The sequence below is a fragment of the Carassius auratus genome, unplaced genomic scaffold (genome assembly GCF_003368295.1).
Source record: "Carassius auratus strain Wakin unplaced genomic scaffold, ASM336829v1 scaf_tig00216984, whole genome shotgun sequence".
Taxonomy (NCBI): Eukaryota; Metazoa; Chordata; class Actinopteri; order Cypriniformes; family Cyprinidae; genus Carassius; species Carassius auratus.
This window is the reverse complement of record NW_020528836.1, coordinates 102,060-119,324: the sequence shown is the minus strand read 5'-3', so window position 1 is coordinate 119,324 and position 17,265 is coordinate 102,060. Positions and strand designations below refer to the sequence as shown.

The following is a 17,265-nucleotide window of genomic DNA, read 5'->3' as shown; positions in this document are numbered from 1 at the left end:
GCAATAACACCTTTCTTGCATGTAATGTAAATATATTGACGTTTTATATGATACGCGCAATTACATAAGTTTCTTTACTAACAAATGACAAAAACACAGTAACGATTTTTTGATTCACTGTTTGCAATGCGGTATTATTATTATTATTATTATTATTACAGGCCATGACCACGCCCCCTATAACTTCTGGCCAATCAAAGAGAGGTTTGGATGATACACCGGGAATACACCGGGAACGTTGATACACCGGGAAGAAGGTCGTTCATAGACTCAGCAGTTGTTTACAGTATTGAAGTAAGTGATATTATAGAAGTTGTTAACTCCTAAATGACTTAATTAGTTGTATAATTATATTTACAACTATAAATTATAGGTTTCTCTTTCTGCTGATACAATGTCCAGGTCTATAGCTCACAATTTAGCGCTGTAACGTTAGGTCTTGAAGAGAACAGTTAACTGTTGAAAATAACGTAAACCAGTCTAAGATATTTGCTGGACATTCCTTACAGTTAATGTTTTTTTTTTTTTTTTTTTTTTTTTTCAGTCAATGTTTTTCCCTGGTGTACGATTTTTTTTTATTAAACGATTGTTTAAGAACATAATGTCGATTAATTCGTGGTTAAAGGTGTATTTGTTGAAAAGAGTTGAATAATTTTCTCTTTCAAAACTCTTCCCAGTGGTCTGTACCGTCCTGTTGACATGGAGGGCGAGTTCTTGCAGTCCCTCACAGTGCCTGTATCCCCATCTGCTCTGGATCATTATGGTGAATCTGCTCCCAGTCAGCCTCCCTGCTTCACCTGTGCTTATGAACCAGGTAGAGAAGAGACAGGACGACTGTCATCAAATGGCTACATCATTAGAGGAGCCCTGAAGAGGTACAAAGTCCTGGTGTTATAATGATGATATACTCTGTCTCAACCTATGTGTTAAGCGTATGTCCTCTTTCCTTTATGTTTAGGTTGCTGTTAAAGCTCGATCCAGCTCCTGTAGATTTTGAGGGAGACACAGTTGATATTTTTGACTTCCCATGGGTGACAGAAACAGCGCTGGTAGAATCTACCAAACTTCTGTTTGGCTTGTTCAGGTACGAGTGCAGGTGTGTTGGCTCTGGACGATTGCCATGTTGTCTGCTGAAACAGGAAGTCTGCTAATTTGACAATCTGTCTTTCCTTTCAGACAAAAGGTGTTAAAACTGGAGACGTTGGTGCAGTCCAGCTCGCGTGATTTTGGTAAGCATCTGGAGCCAGTCATTTTCGGAAGAGTTGTTGCAGTCTGACAGTATTTTTGCAGCGGAAATATGAAAAACTATATTTTGAAGTTTCCAGGTCAAGCGAGCAGTCTTCATCATGAGGCAGAGGAACTGAGACAGCAGTGTGTGCTGTTCCTCAGCTATATCAAGGTCTTCATTTACAGGTGCATACTGCAGTGGCTAGGAAGTAGCAAAGTCATATCAGAAATATATTTCACATTGTGTTTTGCTCTCCAGATTTTTGGAGCCCACACAATCCATAGGTGAAGGTCCTGTTCACCCCTTTAAAGACGCAGAGGCTCAAAGTGCCATCAGTCTTGGTGGAGGAGCTCTTCAGTATCACACTGCTTATTGGACGAATCAAAAAACTGTCAGCTAATGTCCAGAGTGCTCTTACAATTCAACATCAGGGAAAGGTACCACAGAACACCTGTCTGCCATTGTCATAAGTTAAATTATATCTTTTAGCCTTTTGATGATATTCCTCAATATGTAGTTATGTAAAATTAAAATTCTGTCATCATATACTCATCCTCTAGTTGTTCCAAACCTTTATGATGTTTTTTTTCTTATGAATACAATAGAAAACATTTTGATGAAGGTGGGTGACCAAACAGGTTCTGGTACCCCCCTGACTTCCATAGTGGTCATTGTTGGCTAGCCACTGTTTGTTATACCTTTTTCAACATTTCCTTTGACATTAAACAGAAGCAAGAAACTTGTACAGGTTTGGAACAGCTTGACAGTGAGTAAACGAAGACAGAATTTTCATTTTTGGTTGAACTACACATTTCATTATATTACTCACCCAAGTTATGAAAGAAAGACTACAAAAAAACAGTGTACCGTGTCACCCCCTTTACAGCTCTTTCCTCCATCTTGCCAATTACTGTATTGCATCTGCACCTGGACATCCACTGGTCCATTCTGGAGATCCTGCACTGTTGGAGCAAAGGATGATGGGTAAGTTCCAATAGCTGTCTCTAGGTTGCATGTGTGGTCTTAAATCTGTCACTGTCATACTAATGAGTGTTGGTTTCTGGTGATTTTGAAAGGTCAGGTAGTTTACGCGCATTAGTTCGTGAATTTGACAGGCGAGACGCTCACCAACATCAGTCTGTTTGAGGACCAGGTCAACAACCTGCTCTGTGATCTCATTGGCCTGGCCATGAACAAATATAATAAGGTGTGTGTGTTTTTAACAAACATTGTGGTGTAAAGGTTAGAAGGTAGAACAATCTTTAATTTTCTCTCTCTCTCTCTCTCTCTCTCTCTCTAGGTGAGACCAACAGAGACTCTGAACAGCCATCACTATCACTGCCTCTGCACAAAGGAATTATGGATTCTACTCATGCATTTAGTGGAGCAAAGGAGCAAAACAATACACACTCAGGTTAGCACATGCACAGTCTCCGCATAGATGGTTGTTTCGTATGATTCTGGATAGATGGTTGTTTCGTATGATTCTGGATTCTGATTCTTTCAATCCGGTCTTTTTGGAGTTAATTAAATGCCCTGCTGCAGACTGTCCTTAAGGGGACGCATCCAGGAGACCCTGACCCCAGGGCTCCCCATGCACTGTAAAGACCCTGAAGGCTTCACCTGGTGGCTGCTCACACACCTGGCCCAGATTGGGATGCACAACCGGAACGGCACTGCTCAACAGGAGGTAGATCAACACACACTTGCATCACATGATGAAATGTTATTAATTTTAATAATGAATATTACATTGGTAAGTTTGTTCCTGTTTCAGAAACAACTTGAGGATAATTGGAGCTTTGTTATGGGGCTGCTTAAGTCTAGCTGTGATCCAAAGGTGATTAAAATAATATTGCACATTAGATACCATTTTACACTGTACACATTATGTACTCTGAAAGTAAATACTATTATGATTCATTTTCAGAAAGCTGCACAGGAAGAGCAGATACGGATGGTTGTCCACTGCTGCCTCAGCATGAGCCTGATGTGGGGCCCAAATGTCAGTGCTGTCACAATGCTCTGGGAGTATTACAGCAAAAATTTAGTAAGTCATTAATGCAAATATGTCCGTTATTGGAGCCATGATGTAATGGCTATTGGTCAGAGTTTTTCCCCCATTTAAATCTGGAAACAATAATGTTTTAAGAATTAAAATAAAATATATAAATTCTAACTTGGGGTGTCCATATCGGCTCATTATTGCAACATTCAAATATTTTTTCTGTAACTGGAGTCATGACATACCGCAGAACCCAGAAGTCCACATCCCCCCCCCCCATGTAAATCTGATCATTTTAATAAATTAATTATACTACATTTTATGTTTATATTAATGTGGTGTCCAAATATCAGCTCATTACTGCAAGATCACACTCGCATTTTAATTTAATATTAATATTATAATATTTTAATCATTTCAATTCACACAAACACTTGTGCTAATGTAATTTGATTTGAAAAAGTTTAAATGACCGCTACAATACCAGATGTAGTTTCATAATGACTAGATCCATGCTGAATCAGATTTTTATGCAGGGTTTCAAAATAATAGACTTGAAGAGTATGTATAAAACATTTGATGTAGAGGGCAGGGCAGGTGAGAATACGTCTTGGAACTCGCACTTATTTGCAAAGTCACCCCTACTTAGTGATTTCAGATCTGTCACCAATCCGGTTTGCCTGGTGGAGCTTCGGTGAGAGGCTGAAACGAACAGGATCTGGATAATGAATTTTTCTGTCTGGACCTTGCTCAGCCGTGCAGCAATCATGAAGGCTAATTAGCTAACGAGCATAGTGGTTAATTCACCTTAACGCAGGCATTTGGGCTTCCAGCAATGCCGTGGCGGGGGGTGACTTGGCCGGCACCAGGACCACCTCCTCCTCCCCTACACACCAAAAGCACACACACAGGGAGGTTTGGGCTTCGCTGATGGCACTCTGGCTTGGAGCGCTCGGTGGGAGGCACGGCACACGGTGCATTAATGAGATCGGCAGGGAGTGTGCATTCAAGCTCATACTCTGGGAATGAGCAGCATCTGCTCGTGGCAGGCGCAAAAAAAGCTGTCCATGATAAACAAACAAAACCACACAGACAGGCAAAAAATACAAACAAAATCTCGACAGCCTTCCGTTCGTCTTTGGCTCGTTCTTGGGTCAGCCTCTAAAAGCTTGCGCCACACTTCTGTGCATCGCTTCTATCTGTAGCGGCGATGTGGCGCGACTCCCCGCAGCTTTGCGTGATGTGTTTTTGTCCAAACATTAAACGGATGCTCAAAGGGCTGCTTGTAGTGCAGTGTGTTTGTTATGGAACCTGCAGGGTTCTGTTTGGGCCAAACAGTCAACAGTAGAAAGAAGGGGGAGCGGAGGGGGTCAATATTGATTTCTCCTTCTGTGCTGCAGCAAATTGAGCCGCACACGACAGTGCAGCTACCACTGTGTGCCTGAGTGTTTCTGACATTTAACATGGTCTTTTAAAGGCATTTCACCGTGGTGCCCGGAGGATCAAACAACACTCTCTTACACGCACACACACACACACACACATACACATACACACACATAGGCAAACGTGCACATGCTGCTCACAGGCATAGCTTTCCAGGAAGACTGAACGTCTGGAGGAGGTTAGCGATGAGTTGAGTACTTTGGTTGAAATGTGTAATCCTGATGGACCCCAACAGGCTTTTTTTAGTGTATGGCTGCATTTTTGTGGTGGGAAATCATCGGAATTAATTAAATATTGATCAGTCTTGAGACAATGAGGAAAATTTTGTGTATTGTAGATGTTGATTGTACATTAGGCCTGAGTATCGCCAACTACTCGTCTCAATATATAATAAAATAACATCAGTTTATGATAATCAAAAAATTTATTTTTTGTAATGATTCAATGGACCCCCTGAAATTACGTGATGGAGCACTAGGGGTACACATACCACCGGTTGAGAAACACTGCTTTAGATAATCTGTTTTTCATTAATTAAACTGTAGGAAATAAGAACATGATCAGATAGATTACAATATTGATTGATTGTTTAGAAAATCTTATCAACATTGTTTATTCCCCATTATGTCCAGACTCTACTCAAAGTTCTACCAGAGGAGGATGACGGAGCTCTCTGACACGGGCCTGCTGCACTTCCTGCTGCTTTTCCTGGTCCTGGCGCAGTGTGCAGAGCTGGAGGACGTGGCAAGCCAAGCATGCGACTTGCTCACTGTGCTGCCCGCTGACTCCACGCCCCTGGCCCTCCTCGTGCTGCAGTGGAGGGGCCAGCTGGCTCTTGTGCTGCTGTATTTGGAGAAGGTACTAGATGCAGGCGTGTTGGCGGAGCAGTTGGCCACCTACTTCAGCCAAGCAGCCCGCGAGTTCTACCTGAAGACCACTGAGCCTTCACGCAAACTAGCTCTGTGGGCGCCACTTAGCTCGTACCTGGAGGGAGTGAGCGAGGTGTTTGGGACTAGTCCTAATCTTATGCTGTCAGAGGAGAGGCTTCTGAATGAGGGCTTTGGACCGCTGCTGCCCGCCTGCCGCCAGTCCGAGCTCAGCTATGCTTTGGGCTTCATGCAGACGGTGCTGGCCCAATTACGGTGAGAGTACACACATGCTTTACTTTTAGACGTTAAGATGTGTTGGTTCCTTATGCGCACAGGGCATCCACCCCCCCCCCCCCCCCAGTGATCCCAGAAGCGTATATATGGCACCCTGGCCCCTGCGCAGTTCAAATCTCTCCCCTGCATCCCTTGTATGTTGACAATGGCTTTATTGTGCAGTAGTTATAACATAGTGGGAAGATAAGCTTATCCATTGTGCACAGAGCCCCTGTAAGGTTCCCTGTGCATCTCCAGGGGCCCGCAGCACCCGGATCAGCCCGTACAGGTGCTGGAAGAGAGCTGTGTTGAGTTTCGGCCCATGGGTCTGGTCCTGGCTGGAGAGTGTGGACTGAGCTGAAGGGAGGGACGAGTTCATGGCAGGGACATCGGTGTGCCTTACACGGCTAACATAGTCAGAGGTGGCTAGGGTGCGATCGAGTAAGGTGTCCGAGTTTGAAAGCACACACACACACACACACACACAGACCTCCAAGGTAAAGAATTCACTGCTTAAAGTGTCCACTCCTCTCATTTTTCCCATATAACTCTGAATCACTTTAACACTACTAATTCTCACAATGCCCAAGCAGGATCTGTGGGTGGGGGGGCACTCATTTGCACATTAATGGGTGATAAAAGTTAGGCGAGCAAGTTTTTTTCTGAACAGGCTCATGTTGGCACCAAGATCCCCCTGACCTCCCTGACCCAGTTTAAAGAGACGGGGGGGTTCTTCGACGTGTCCTTACAAATTACTCTTAATTTCATCGTGGTTCTGTTGTACTGCTTGAATTAATGCGTTTTCACTGACACAATTAATGCGTTATTATGTGGTCCAGTAAATTGAACTCTGGCTTCATTATGGCTGATAGGTTGGAGACTGTATGTGCAAGGCTTATGTGAATTAGCCAGCATGCGGCTACGGGGCGACGTAAGGCAGACTGTAACTGACGGATGATTCACGCAGATAGCACAGGCCAGGCTCTAGTCACGCTCTAATTCTCCTCATTGCATTCTCTGCCACGATCCTCTGTGTGTGTGTGGGCAGTGAGATCACAATGTTGACCCATGCAGCACTGTGGCGTCTTTGCCAAGTGAATTATCGAGTTCTCGCCAATCGATTAATCTGGTTCCTTCCCGCTGTGCTTTCGCCATGCACATCATCTCCCCTCGGGAGAATGGAGAGCATGGTGACTCCGAGGATAAGAAGGGAGGTGGCGAGCATTATCTCTGTTTCTATGTTTCTGTTCAACACAGCAGGGCTATTTGTCAAACTCCTTTAAGTACAAAAACTTTATTACTCACTTAAAGTGTTAGGAAAAAAATGCTTTGAAAGAATGCAAGAATCGTTGTGAATTTAATCTAAGGTTTATTAATGAGCTAAACACATTCAGTGATTCAACTCTAGACTATTTAAAGAACTAACGGTTACATTACCTCACCACTATGAGCTATGATTTTCTGTTGTTAGTGAGTTGCAGGTTGTAGGTGGTCAATTCTTGTGAGCTTTTCTTTGGATAAAAATCTGTGTGGTGCAACAGGAGTAATCAGTGTTTTTGATCTGTTTTCTATAAAGAGAATGACATTTAAAAAAACTTTTTATCAATATTTAAGAGTAAATATTTTAGAGGAAAACCTTTTTAAATATATTGCTTTGGACCTAAATTTATTGGGAAAAGTGCTGTACAAATACATTTGAATTGTTAATTATCATTGTAAATTATTAATATTTTCGGTCCCACTTTATATAAGGTGGCCTTAACTACTATGTACTTACATAAAAAAATAAGTACAATGTACTTATTGTGTTCATATTGTATTGTAAAACACTTTTGCTGCTATTGAGGTGGGATAGGGGTAAGGTTAGGGAGAGGGTTGGAGGTATGGGTAAGTTTAAGGGTGGGTTAAGGTGTAAAGTATGGGTCAACAGTGTAATTATAAATGTAATTACAGAAATTAAATACAGATGTAATTACATGTCAGTTTTTTAAAATAGTACAATGTAAAAACATGTATGTACACAATAAGTACATTGTACTAAATTATTAATTAAAATGTAAGTACATAGTAGTTAAGGCCACTTAATATAAAGTGGGTCCATATTTTCCATTTCATATTTAAATAATTTCTTCTGTTTTTGTACAAAGATAACCTAAAAGACAATTACCTAGTTTTTAAACGGTATGTTCTTTTTAATATGCATTTATTATTTTTCCACAAAAATTAAATGTTTTAATATACATACATTAACACAACCAACACCTATTTACACACATTCATTTACACACGCCATTCAAAAGCAAGAAATTAATTTTATTCAGCAATTGTGCATTAAATTATTAAAAAGTAAGCGTAAAGACATTTATAATTTCTGAAGGATCTCATGCCAATAAAGACTGGAGCAATGGCTGCTGAAAATTCAGCTTTGTAAATTGCATTTTAAAATATAATTAAATAATTTGACAATTTTAATATTTTAAATTATAATATTCCACATAAAAAAGTTGGAAAACTCCTGAATTAGCATATAGCTAATATACAAGTTGAATTTTGATTTCAAGAGGTCTTTGACTGCTGAGTTGGAAACTAAGCTAGGATTCATTTTGCTATTAATTAATATTTATCATGCTTGCATTACATTAATTGTCCAGAAATGTTCCCTAGAGCAAACAGAGCCTACAGCCTTACTATGGGAATTTCATTCAATAACTCTTCACTATTCCGTTTACCCTTCAAACGTTGATGTTGATAGCCTAAAACCTTCCAGACTCCGTGAAATGGTTTGAAAAACCTTGTGTTGACATTTACTATTGAAATGGAAAGCAAATTGTTTTCTTCTTTTTTTATGAGCACACTAGCATATAGATTAGCCTCAGAGCTTATGAACACAGACTTAAAGCCACAAAACTTTGATTTGGTTTTCATTGAGTCTCTCCCCACTCCAGTATGCCTACTAACTATTTTGAAAGGCATATTAGCTGATACCACAACACATGCATGGTCAGAAATAAGCAGCATTGCCTAATGTCACAGTGAAGGACGTGCTCCTCCATCAACGGGGTGTGTGTTGAGCGATACTGAGATGTCAGATGGCATGCTCATGGTGCTTATCTGAGTGTGTGATTCTGTGTGTCAGTTTACACAAGGGTGCCTGGCGTGATCTTGTATGTTCCAGAGGTGTGTGTTCGAAATCTGTGCTGCAGTCCGGGGAGAGATTAATCGGGGTGTGTGCGTGTAAAACGCTGCAGTGAGGGGATTAAGTGGGGTCTCTGACGATGTCTTGTACAATGAGGGTTGATGGGTGTGAAAGGCCCATTCTGCCATGGTAACGAAGCTAATGAATTCACTTTCTAATCGATTGTCTCAGCTCTTCGTGGATTAGATGCAACCTTGCTGGAAGGCGCGAAGGTGTGTATGTGCCTGCACACGTGACGCTTGCCCCGGCGCTCTCACTTTCATCGCTGAGAATGACAGGACAGGAGGATCATCTCCAGTCTAAATGAGATTACAGCCCCTTCAGCTGCTTATCTGAGCTTATGCCAACCACTGCAGAGCCAGACTCGTGCTCTCAGCCTCCCATTCAGACCTAGCCTCACAGCTACCGCCAGGCCACGGAGGAACCACTTGCCCCACACCAGCACACTCCGTCTAATCCCTCTGTCCAGAGAGATGTGGAGAATTCAAAGCAAAAAAATGGGTAGAGGGGGCTGGAGATAATACAGACAATGAGAAAGTCAGCAGTCATATTTAAAGGAACACTCCACTTTTTTTTTTTAATAGTCTCATTTTCTAACTCCCCTAGAGTTAAGCAGTTGAGTTTTCACCATTTTCAAATCCAGGACAGGACCCGCTTCACTGAGAAGATGTGCATTAAATATCACATGCAATTTATTGTGCAGCCCTAGAGACAATTATTTTGAAGATTTTCACACTTGTAGTCTGAAAGAAAAAAAAACAAAAGTCATGTGCTTGGTATTATTCTGTTTCTCTCTTTAGGAGAGTTCACCAGCGCTGTGGCCAGCCGTCTCACTTTATAGACTCTACCAGTCGGGTTCCTCTCCACAGCGTGGCTAAAGAGCGCCACCAAGCGGTGGCAGCAGCACTCTGGTCCCACTTCTTCCCCTTCCTGTGCAGCATGAGGCTTTCCCAGACCCCCCCGCCACAGCTCGCGGACGCCACAGCAGGTCAGGGAAACTGAGAAAATGAACTCTTGTTCTCTCAGGGGCTCTCTTTGCATAGCTTCCTTTTCTCTGTGGGCTCTGCTCTAAAAGAGCTGAAATGAAAGGAACTGTATGAATGTGCATTCATTCTGATGCTCACATCCAGGACAACTCGGTGTGTTTCGGGGAGGGGGTTTTGATTGATTTTGAGAAATATTATGACCCGGTCTCACTCACTAAGTGTAGCTCTTTTTAAGGGTAGAAATGTGGGAATGAATGTGTAACATCTAATAGTATTTTATGCCATTAGGATTACAGGCCCACCCCATCCAGTCCATTATGCAGAGCGTCGGCTGGGACAAGATGCTCCACCCCCTGCTGGTAACCCACTATCTAAATCACCTGCTACAAAATGGGTGAGTGTTTTTTCTCCATTTACACTTTCTTCTGGTGCATAGCTGGACTGTGAGCTCAATAATTCTTGTCTCTCATAGAGAGCTGGTCAGTTGGGTCAGCTCTGGGCCAGGCTCAGGTTTGGCCCAGGCTTTGTGTGTACGTGCCTGGATCTGATGTGTTCTACAACAGTAACTCCATAAAAGCCAAGATACTCCAGATTCAAGAGCAGGTACAAAGATCTCATCAAGCCATAACGGCATGGTATGACAAGTGGTTAAATGTATAAATTCACCTAAAAATGAAAATTATTTCATCGTTCACTTAACCTCATGTAGTTCTAAAACTGAATGGATGGTTATGGTTTTTGTAAAGACAACCTAATGTATTAAGAATTTAACAGGAATATTGTCACTATCCTGGACTTTACACTTCAGTCCCTTTCAAGGAAATTCAGTTCACTATTCGGCCATATTTGTGGTTCTTACAGGCAGCTATTTTGGGCATGCAGGACTATTGCAGTCCCAAGCGCAACTATTTCAATGAGAACTAGAGCATCTAACTGCAGCTACAGTGATGCAATGATTTTACTAATTGTCGATTGCCTTTTATCCAGAAGGCGCGACTTATTTAACCATACTGCATTTTATGACTTTTGGCAAACCAGTGTAAAAGGGTGCATTTCTCCCACCTATTGGAAAGTGCTCTGTGATGCACTATTTTACTGTTAAAACTGCTTTATTTCTTTAACTACTATTTTAAGGCACTTTATTAAGGGCTATATATGAGGAAAGGAAAGGACATGATGTGTGGCCAAGTATGGTCACCCATACTTAACCCATAATTTATGCTCTGCATTTCACCCATCTAAGTGCACAAACAGCAGCGAGAAATGAACAAACACACACACACACACACTCTGTGAACACACACCCGGGGAGCAGTTGGGGGTTCATTGCCTTGCTCAAAGGTCTCACCTTAGTTGTGGAATTAGCTAAATATTAAAGGTCCCCTTCTTCGTGATTCCATGTTTTAAACTTTAGTTAGTGTGTAATGTTGTTAGAATATAAATAATATCTGTAAAATGCTAAAGCTCAAAGTTCAATGCCAAGCGAGATATTTGATTTAACAGAATTTGCCTACAAAAAACGACCCGTTTGGACAACAGCCCTCTAGTTCCTGCAGGAATGACGTCACTAAAACAGTTTTTTTGACTAACCTCCACCCACATGAATTCACAAACAGGGGGGCGTGGCCTTGTTGCGCTCCAACGGAGAAGAAGGAAGAGCCGTTTGTTTTTGTCGTCATGTCGTTGAAAAGCTGTTATTTTCATCTCTGAGTCCAATCACCTTTGTTTGGGCTTCCCAGGAACGCTGTACTTTGAGATTAATGGTTACAATTTATGTTTAACTCGGTTCCCGAACATTATAATGCACATGTAAAACTATGTGCAGCATATTTTGCTGAGGACAGCTTGCTGAGGACAACTTTCTCAATCTCGATCAGTTTATTGCCGGATTCGCACAAAGATTATTCTTGAAAGATGGAGCAGTTCCCTCTTTGTCTGGAGAAGGCGTTGTTTATGGACCACAACTGGTAAGTGTATTTTATTATTTAAGTTGGTGCGTTTAACAGTTTCTGTAACTTATTACACAAAGGGCAACGCTGTTTAGCTTTGTTAACTAGATGTTAGGGCTGTGCAAAAAAAACAAATGCGGTTTTCATGCGCATCTCGTCAGTAAAAATGCTCCTGTGACTATAAATACATCTCCAGCATGTGCGTTCTAGCCCAATCACGTTACCAGGAGGGCAGCCTGCTCTCAGCTGCTGTCGAATCACAGCACAGGTACCACTGGCCCAATCAGGTCTCGTTACGTATTTCTGAAGGAGAGGCTTCATAGAACAAGGAAGTCATCAGCCCCTTTTTATGACAGTGAAAACAGTGGTATACAGATAGGTGAATTGTGTGAAAAATACTGTGTTTTTTTACACGCGAAACATGAACACATGTTATATTGCACATTGTAAACACAATCAAAGCTACAAAAAAGCGCGTAAAACGGGACCTTTAAGGGGGGAAGAGGGCACTGGTCATTCATTACCCCCACCTACAATCCCTGCCAGACCTGAGATTCAAAACTGCGACCTTTGGGTTACAAGTATGACTCTTTAACCAAAAGGCCACAACTACCCACACAATGTATTGCGATCAAATTCACCAAACGTGATATTCAGTTAAGTTTCAATTATCACTATTTACAGAAAAAAGAAAGCCATACAGGTTTGGAATGACATGTGCGTAAGTGAGTTATGACTAAATTATGAATTTTTTTTTGTATGAATTATTCCTTCAACCCCAGTTTGTTCAAGTGATGGTGAATTGGTGTTATTAAAATGGTTTGGGTATTATTAAAATTATTTATGGTGTGTCAGAGCAAGCAGGTGTGGTATCATGTGTACAGGCAGAAATCTGGATGAACAGTTGGCCGAGTTAACCAGGCAGGTCCTCCGACTTCCAAAAGTGGAGTCTGTGCTGCAGAGAGCAGGACTACATCCTGTTGCTGCCAAAGAGCCCAAACCTGCAATGGCTGTGTTCATCAGGGTACACACACACAAACCAGAAGCTCTGATGTATAAGGGAAACATAGTACTCTAACAGTAATGTATTTCCAACACTGTGTGTTTGTGGATTACTAGGCTGTGGGTCGTTCATACTGTGAGCTCAAGCTCTTCTCGGAGCGTTCTTCAGTGGTGCCCGAGCACTAGAGTATGTAGGAGACATCCTCAAATACATCAAGCCTTACCTGCTAAACAAGAGCCGGGAGGGTCTACAGCTAGTATACTGGACTGTAGGTCAGCGCTTTTTGACAGAGTACGGAGTAATATTTCACTTGAAAATTCATCTAAATACAAAAGTAAAATGGGTTGCGACCAGGTCTTCATGTGACTATATACATATGGATGTTTTGTATATATATATTTTTTAGGCTGTTTGGTCAAGCACTGGAGCTACCTGTTGGCCACCACCAAAGCGCAGCAACTGCTCTTCCGCATTGTAGATGTGCTCTTATTGCCCCACGCTCTCCTCCAGCTGGACAGTAGCACGCACACTCAAATGCTCTCAGCCCTCAAATAAAGCCTGCCATTATTTCTGCAGGTTAACATGCCTCCAAATCCAATACACACACTATATTCAGACTATTGGGAACATCTTTCCCTATATCCTGAGATCACTGTTGATTTTGTTCCCCGTTTTTGTCATAACTAAGATTGTCTTGGTGTCATCAGGGTTTGTCAGTGGCAGTGAGTGTGTCCCAATCTCAGGGGGCATACCTGAAGCAGCAGCTGCACAGTGTCATTTCCCAGTACCTGAGCCGATTTCTCCCAGCCACACCCTCTACTGGAGTAGTGGTCAATCATCCTGTCCTGCTGGCAGCCTGTGAATCAACACCCACCCCACAAGGGGAGAAACTCAGGAGGAGCATTCTACATGTGCTGAGGTACTAGTTACATATATATATTCACCTAAAGGATTATTAGGAACACCATACTAATGCTGTGTTTCACCTTCAGAACTGCCTTAATTCTATGTGGCATTGATTCAACAAGGTGCTGAAAGCATTCTTTAGAAATGTTGGCCCATATTGATAGGATAGCATCTTGCAGTTGAAGGAAATTTTTTGTGGGATGCACATCCAGGGCACGAAGCTCCCGTTCCACCACATCCCAAAGATGCTCTATTGGGTTGAAATCTGGTGACTGTGGGCCGTTTTAGTACAGTGAACTCATTGTCATGTTCAAGAAACCGATTTGAAATGATTCGAGCTTTGTGACATGGTGCATTATCCGGCTGGAAGTAGTCATCAGAGGATGGGTACATGGTGGTCATAAAGGGATGGACATGGTCAGAGTCAAACAATGCTCAGGTAGGCCCTGGCATTTAAACGATGCCCAATTGGCACTAAGGGGCCTAAAGTGTGCCAACAATACATCCCCCACCATTGCACCACTACCACCAGCCTGCACAGTGGCAACAAGGCATGATGGATCCATGTTCTCATTCTGTTTACGCCAAATTCTGACTCTACCATCAGAATGTCTCAACAGAAATCGAGACTCATCAGACCAGGCAACATTTTTCCGGTCTTCAACTGTCCAATTTTGGTGAGCTCATGCAATTTTCGGTGGGGTCTTCTGCTGTTGTAGCCCATCCGCCTTGTGCGTGTTGTGGCTTCACAAATGCTTTGCTGCATACCTCAGTTGTAACGAGTGATTATTTCAGTCAATGTTGTTCTTCTATCAGCTTGAATCAGTCAGCCCATTCTCCTCTGACCTCTAGCATCAACAAGGCATTTTCAACCCAGGACTGCCGCATTCTGGATGTTTTCCCTTTTCACACCATTCTTTGTAAACCCTAGAAATGGTTGTGCGTGAAAATCCCAGTAACTGATCAGATTGTGAAATACTGAGACCAGCCCGTCTGGCACTAACAACCATGCCACACTCAGAATTACTTAAATCACCTTTCTTTCCCATTCTGACATTCAGTTTGGAGTTCAGGAGATTGTCTTGACCAGGACCACAGCCCTAAATGCATTGAAGCAACTGTCATGTGATCGGTTGATTAGATAATTGCATTAATGAGAAATTGAACAGGTGTTCCTAATAATCCTTTAGGTGAGTGTAGATTCTTACATAGTCATGTGTAGAAGGAAATGACCAACATTTCAGGAATAATAATGTTTCCGCAGAGACAACTTCCTCCAGTTTAAAGGTCTCGCTCCTCCCCCTCGACTCACTGCTGTTCTCTCCTGTGAACTGTGATCGAGATCCTGCCTTACACACGATTCCTCTTCCTTTGTTGCTGCGCTGTCTGATGCTGGTCAACGAACCACAAGGTAGACAAGGACACACAAAGTTAAGCAATATCAGACGAACAAGAATCCCGAATTTCGGCACTGTGGTAAATGTGATATTGATACTATAAAACAGTTATGTTATGTTAAACAAGTTACAATAAATGACTTAACTTACATTTTAAACACATTGTCTGTTAAGGTGTCTTCGGACAAACTAGTGGTAGGGTATTTAATTCATGAACAAATTGGTTGAGCAAATTATCTCCAGCTCTTATATCTATCTTAGCTCCATCTTTCAAGAATAATCTTTTTGCGAATCCGGCATTAAACTGATTGAGATTGAGGAATTTGTCCTCAGCAAGCTGTCCTCCGCAAAAAAATGCTGCACATAGTTTTACATGTGGATTATAATTTTCGGGAACCGAGTTAAACATAAATTGTAACCATTAATCTCCAAGTACAGCATCCCTGGGAAGCCCAAACAAAGATGATTGGACTCAGAGATGAAAATAACAGCGTTTCAACGACATCTCCTTCAGAGCCCAACAAGACCACGCCCCACTTTTTGTGAATTCATGTGGGTGGAGGTTAGTAAAAAAAATGTTTTAGTGACGTCATTCCTGCAGGAACTAGAGGGCTATAGTCCAAACGGGTCGTTTTTTGTAGGCAAATTCTGTCAAATAAAATATCTCGCTTGGCATTGAACTTCGAGCTTTAGAATTTTACAGATATTATTTATACTCCAACAACAACATTACACACTAACTAAAGTTTAAAACATGGGATCACGAAAAAGGGGACCTTTAAACAATCCAGTCGGTCACTTGAAGGTTCCTGAATTAAATTAATCTGTCCTTTTGAACGAATTAGATGATTCATGACTCACAGTAGTGACTTGACTCCACCTACTGGCGGTTTTAGTTTCATATTTAAAACACGAGATAGCGATTAATAAGTTGTCTACTGGTTACAATAAGTTGTCATATGGTCTATTGCTATCAGCACTTTTATGACAACTGCACAGACAAGCAATCAAAATCAGTCATGAAACCACAGATATGACACACATGGCTCCCTCAATCACTCCACACCAAACCTTTCCTTTAACTATTCATACCGTTTGCAATCTTCATACAATTTTTGGCACAAATTGCCCAGAGCCTCTCATCACTCCCCCCTACACTTCTTTCCCCCCACCCACTCTCCTCTATCCAAATCATTCTTCCATTTCCATCTCAGCTCCTGGTCCTGTCTTACAGCTGTGCCGCTCGCACCTCGCCCGTGTGGCACAGGCATCACACTTCATTAGAGCAGAGCCATCAAATGTGCCGCGCGGTCTCCCTCTCGTCACTCGCCGTGTAACTCCGCCACGTCGATCATTCATTCACTGAACTACTCAGAGCTAATCTACATACGTTACACAGAAATATATGTTATATTACTTGTGTAGCGTGAAACTTACCCATAAATCGATAAATTGGTCAAACTGGTACACAAATCCTTCTGATTGACTCATTTGATCAGTTCTCAGCTTCGCTTAGTGCCAAACAACGCCCCTTAGCTGTTATAAATTCACTGTAAACCACGGCTTCACAGGGCTTACTGCTTTTATAAAACAGTTATTCCATATACGTGGAAATGTTTCACAGAATAAAACAGAGCAATTAAATTGTGTATATGATATAAATAAAAACAGTATTCTTCCACTGAACAATGTAATGTTAGTTCCTCAGAAACAGTTGTGGTTCCTAAAAAGCTGTTGCCGAGCAACACAGAAGTAAACAAAGGTGTATGTTAATTTACCACTGCTTCTAACACGACTCAACCAATCAGAATCAAGGACCGGAACTATCCGTTTTATAATAAAAAAAATAATAATAAAATAAATAAATAAATAATTTCAAGCATCCTTACCCAGTAATCACAAATGACTGGATTGGAAACCCCAAAAAAATAGGTTTGGGAACAGCTCTTGCTCGTCTTTTGTTTGTAGTGAATTAATGATTCAAGAACTCACAAATGTCAATAATTA

The 17,265-nt window shown here is 41.8% G+C and overlaps 1 pseudogene; it reads left to right on the top strand.

The window, feature by feature from the left end:
- The first annotated feature begins 209 nt into the window (after positions 1–209).
- On the top strand, positions 210–15,390 carry LOC113099628 (protein MMS22-like; annotated as a pseudogene).
- The last annotated feature ends 1,875 nt before the right edge of the window (positions 15,391–17,265 follow it).